Below are 6127 nucleotides of genomic sequence, written 5' to 3'. Positions count from 1 at the left end.
CATCTAAAAACAGGTACTGTACATAATTGTGTGTGTACGTGGGTGTGTGGCGTCCTGTGGCAGTAGAATTGACCCCCACTGAGATACTGGCCTCAAACCATGTCTAATTAAAGCTGCTTTTCAGTGCAGGCGCTCTGGAACTTCAGGTCCCCACAACAATTAAGTGCGGGATTTCTCCTCTAGTCTCGAGCGAGAAGAAAAAGCACATCCAGGGGGTTGATTATCCCTCTCTCCTGCCCCCACTCTACCTCTACCCATTATTGGATTCACTTAGTTGATGCAGCCCCATATATTGAGCAGGGAGAGACAGGCGAGCCGGCACACAATCAAGCAGGCCGGCAGACACTTGGAGAAATAGGGTACAAAATGTATAGCATCATATTTGAAGTCGAGGCACGAAAGCGCTCAGAGCTTCTTGTCGTGGTGGGCTAACGGAAACAGGCTAGACAGAGACGATCACATAACCAGAAGAAGGTTCAAGTCCCGTTGTGACGTCTTTTAAAGCAGCCTTGGAAAAGAGAAGTAGAAGTAGTAGCACTTCGAGCTTCTGTTCGAGGTATCATCATATAAAAGAAACTTTGAGTGTTTTCACTGAATTCAAAGAAACTTAAAAAGTATTGTCATCTTTTATGTGTGTGTACATACTGTACTGTTACACATACCCTACCTCGTATGTATATAAATGCCTGGTGCTTACGACCCACTACTATACTATCATCTGACAACTGTAGTAATTCACTTTTCAAGTCACTTTTAAAATTTGATTTGTAATGGGGCATTTCTTACATTGTTGTATTGGTACGTTAACTTAAGGTTAAGTAGTTCTTACACCATTGGCTGTGGTGACATAAAGCAACATAAGGAAACTTCTGTAGCCTAATTTATGCATTGATTCAAAGTATCAGTGACACAGAATGAGTCCAAACAGGAAAATAATGTTACCTGCAATTCAATAAGTTGTATACTGGGAAAAGAAACGGACTCTCTTTCAGGTACCAACGCACCCTATGGACACTTTGGAGGAAAACAACAGAAACAAACATTTAAAAACAAATTGCAGAATAACTTTAGGGCTTAGCAAAATAAAATGAGGTAAATAGATAGCTTGTGATATTGTCCTTGCTCTTCGAAGAACCCGGGTATGCAATTCAAGTTTTAAGACATGGCTACAGGTATACATTTCCTGAGCTTGAATAGGACCATGCTTTATGTGGTGGAGAACTTTGCAGCCTACATGGTGCGAAGCTCCGATTGTGGACAACCTTTGAGAGGCGCACTGAGCTACAAATAGCCACAGATAAGGCCTCCATTAGAGCTATTATTTTAAAGCATCTCACCCCTTAATGGACTCCACTGGTCCAGCCACAGACCCACTATCTTATCCCCACGGGTCCAGTTAACCAGCCTGGGTTTTGCTTACAACAAGTGTGAGACTGTCTGAAATCGCAGTCAGGACCCCTGCTGAGAGTGTGGCGAGGCGCTGATGTGTTGTCAGCTCCACAACATCTATTGCCTCTGCAATGGCTACCTTGGATTAGCTAACATATGTGTATCAAAAAGCGTATAAGTAAGGGAAATGAAAATACACAGTAAATATGCAGTAAGAGTGTGAATTATGAAAATGGAAGGTAGGCTGATTTTGTATGACAACAAAGCCTTGCTAGCAGTTTCCCCAGTTCCAGTCTTTATGGTAAGCTAAGCTAACCAGTTGTGACTTGTTGATTCACATTTAGTGAACAGATATGCTAGTGGTATAATCTTTTCATTGAACTTAAGGCAAGAAAATCCATTTCCCAAAATATCAAACTATTCCTTCAATCAATCAGTCCATTGAGAGAAACTAATCAACAAGTTTGATGTCATTTTTGATTTAATGTCAACCAAATATACCGAAGTTTTCCTTTATGTGGTCTGCTTGCTTTTTTCTGTATTAAATAACTAAACTTCTTCTTTGGGTTTTGAACTTTTGGTGAGGACAGAACAACCAATTTGAAGACTGACCATTAGCAAATGGCATTTTCCAAATTATTTGACATTTTATAGAATAAAATTAATCAATTGATCAAACTATTCAGACACTAATTGGTAATAAAAGTAATCATTAATATAATCATTAGTGTCAGTTGGATATTCCCTGTTCTCCAACTCCTTTGCCCTCTATTGACCCTTCTATTGTAGCTCGCCCTTTTTTCCGTGTCCCATTCAGGAAGAGTAATTTTTGCCTCTAAGATTTGAACAAAGCCAGAGTCACCTGAAAGGTCAAGCCTTCCTCGCTTAAATGTACAGAATAATGAGCCATGTCAGGGGTACCTTTGTCAGCTGACAATGGCAGGTGAGTTAGCAGTCACTGGACAAAAGAGGAAGGTAACATCCATTACAATGTATTTCTTACGGCATCATGTTGTATGTGTGTTGTCCTCTAACAGTTACCATAGAAGAGAGGCTGCCATTTGTCTCCTGTTAAAAGCCCACACATTGAATGCTGGTAATGAGATGTACGGGGGTCTTAATGGCTTCAAGAACAGGATTTATTAAACAACTGATGTATTGGTGTGATGTGCTAGTGTTCACATTTTCATCAGTTGCTTGACAGTGAAATTAATGCTAAATCTAAGTTCAGGTTTTTTTTTCTACAAAAAAGGCAAAATGTACAAACAGGTAACATCACTTTAAACCAGTACATTGAAACATTACATTCCTATTTAACACCATGCACTTTAAGATAATGAAAAACAATAAATGTGTGTGCGTAATACGAAAGAGGTGAATGAATTTTAGTGTGAATGCCAAGCAGGCACTTGGCAATGATTCGGTATTCAAGCAGCTTTGATAGTATTTCACCATTAGTTGCTCCCTCATGTATGCTCGCCGAAGGTCCTTTAGGTAGTCTGAGAATTGGTTTTGTGGGGCCGATGATGATTTCCAAAACACACCGCAATTTCAAAGCCCAAGGTAAGCACTGGTTTTTATTACCATGATTCCAAATAAAACACTGCAATACCTTGTGATCTTTTTTATCATTCAATGCTCTTTTTCTCTGAGGAGTGTTCAAGTTTGACAGCATCTTAGAAAAATAATTAGTTCTGTATGTACAACAACAACAACAACGGTGATAGAAACATGTTAAAAGCATTATGTACAATAACATTAGTTGTCTGATGCTGATTAGTAATGTAGTGAAAAGTACCTGTCACATTGGCATGGCTGATGGGTGACTTACTGAATGTAACAGTAACTAAATGTTTGATCAAGCCTTAATATGATGTGTCATATTCGTGGGATATTAAAATTATTTAACGCTAGATATGCTGTAGTTTTCTTTTTTTTTTTTTCTTAAAAAGAAAACATTCTTCATCTTCTTTCAACACCATAATAAATTAATCATCTAAAAACCAATGAACCAAATACAAAACCACTTTCTAAAGGCACACGTAACTATCCGGCTCCAAGACATCATGATTTCTCAACATGATCAAAAGAACTGGGCAACATATCTTAGCAGCAGTAGACTTTCAGAAACTGATGAATGTGATGTGTTTTTAGTAAAGATGCTCTCAAATAGCCGTTATAACAGTGCAGTCAAAGTATTCCAGATTACAGTCATTATCATTTAGGGGAAACTCCTACATTCAATCAGAATCCATTATATCTACTCAGAGCAGAGTCTGGTTTTACTCGCTACTTCTTTTTCCGCAGCCATTTGCTTCATTTCTGCCTGTTATAAACAAACATCTGTACAGTATGTTGATCCAAAGAACTGCCTCACATTTTCATCTGCACTGTACAACCTGTAACTCCTAGTTCACTAATATGGAACATTGTGAGATTAATCACGCACTTCTCTTTAAAAAATAAACAAACAAATAAGGGAGCTGCACTGTTATCTTTCTTTCTTTCTTTTCCTTCTTTGTGATGACGGTTTAAAATCTTCAGCTTATCATTTTTCGTTCCCAAACATCTCAAGAAATCCACCTTAACAAATAGAGCCCGACCAATAAATCAGCAGATATGAGCTTATCACAGGTATGTTATTGTCTGACTATAAAGTCAGCCAAACATGAATAAGAAACCGTACAGATGAAAGGTTTGAGGTAATTTAGAAATCGTGCCTCAGTTACACGATGGACTACCAGACAGCGATGATACGAAAACCTGCTTTTGTACATAGTTTGTTCAATTCTCCAATAACAGAAGTTAAATAAATGATAAAAATGCTGTTATTCATTCAAGTCAAACTGCCATAATATAATATGATATAATATAATATAATATAATATAATAAGGAATTAATTCCACCTTTAGAAAGCCTGGCTAACTAGTTAAAATCAGGTTGATGGCCAAGGCTATGTGGGCTTGTTCAAAAAGAGAAAAATGACTGTATGCATGGCGTTCCTCAGTCAGCAGCACACCACGGACGTTGACAGCACAAAGCAGCCCCTCAAATGTCAGTCAACCGCTGACATGGGAGACGCCTACCCACAGGCTCCAGGCTCAGATGCTGTTTCTACAAACATGTCCACAGTGCTTAATCCTCTTTTCAAAAATGTATAAACACAAGCAATAGCTGCAGTATTGTTTTAGTTTATATTTCCTTGCACCAAAAGTGATGAAAATTCAGATTTGTGTTCTGACTTTAAAACCAAATATCAGCGTATGTAAAATATGGTTATCTGATCTTGTAACTCTCAAACATCAACATGGATATTAGCTTCACAAATCCAGTTATTGGCCGGGCTCTATTAACAAACATCACTTTCCTGTTCATCTGAATGTGACTTAGTCGCTGATATGGAAAGAGGATGAACAGCAGACTTGTTTTTAAATTGTACCTACAGTGGACAGCGACGCAGTGCATGTACGCAGCACAAGGAAGGTCATTTACAGTGCGGACCATCGCAGAGACGTGCCCTTGCAATATTCTTTAATAGATGCTCTTCTGTTTGGCTGTTTGTCCGGCAGCTAAGCAGCAATCTGAGCAGCACAGTGATTGCACAGCTAGCAGCTGGCTTACGCAGTGTGAGTGCTTTGATATCAGTGTTCTCCATGCACAGACCTCACACATCGCTCTCCCTGCTCGGACACGACGAGGTCCCCGAAGCCGCGGGGCCGTCCTGTCACCTGAACGGCAGGTGCAGCTTCTCTCAAACCTGTGGCGAGCTGTAAAAGGAGACGGCTCCATAATGGAAAGTAAGCCACTGCTGCCTGGATCTCTGTAATCGCTGGCCAGGCTGTTAGAGGAAGAGGCGCGTGATGTGCGTGGTAAGAGCCACCTTTTGAGGGTGTGGAGCGCCAGGACTGGTTCGGATGAGGACAGAGTGGCGGGGGGAGCGGTGAGGTGGGGGATCAGACGCTCAGGGTCATGTTACGGAGCAACCACTGCTGAGAGCGGCTGTTGTTGCAGTCTCTCAGGGTGGGGACCATCTTGTCCTCCTCAGACGGCATGTCCAAACACTGGTTGCTGTTCACATGCAGCAGGGTGAGCCGCTAGAAAGAGGGGGATGAAGAAACAGGCAGTTACGCAGATGCAAACAACCACAAAATACTTGTTTGTTGCAAAATAAGCACTTTATAATGTATTATCTGTTCCGAGAGTTATTTTATGGTGAGGTTTTTCAGTTATAACTTCCTGTCTCATCGACTGTGCTTCTCTGGGGAAACTTGAATATACCTGGATGACTAAGACGAACCTTCACAGACACACTTCAAGTATTGATTCCCCACATTTCACAAAAATACCTCTCGACCAAGTAAATGGCCTGTTGTGCTCGGTAACTGTAGCTGGAGCAAGAAAAAAAACAATAGGAACATCATGAGAGCAGGATGTTCTGGCCTAGAAAAAGTGAGAGTCGTGCCCCTTATACAACACAACGTGAACCGAGGCTGGAGACAGTTGTGATTGCCACTTTATGAGACGGACTTAAGGGATTTCCTTCTGAATGACTTTTGGCCATCAGAGAGGCCTGGAAAGACCTAATTTCTTCACTTCAGAAGAAATGAAACCAGCTGCAACTGTTCATATTTACAGCTGCATCAAGTAATATGTTGGACATTTTGGATCGTGAAATGAGTTGTAGTTGAAATGTAAAAGAGATGACTGATAATCAACACACCAGACTGCAGCTCATAG

Source organism: Pempheris klunzingeri, chromosome 10 (assembly GCF_042242105.1).
Source record: "Pempheris klunzingeri isolate RE-2024b chromosome 10, fPemKlu1.hap1, whole genome shotgun sequence".
NCBI lineage: Eukaryota > Metazoa > Chordata > Actinopteri > Acropomatiformes > Pempheridae > Pempheris > Pempheris klunzingeri.
This window is presented reverse-complemented; position numbering follows the sequence as displayed.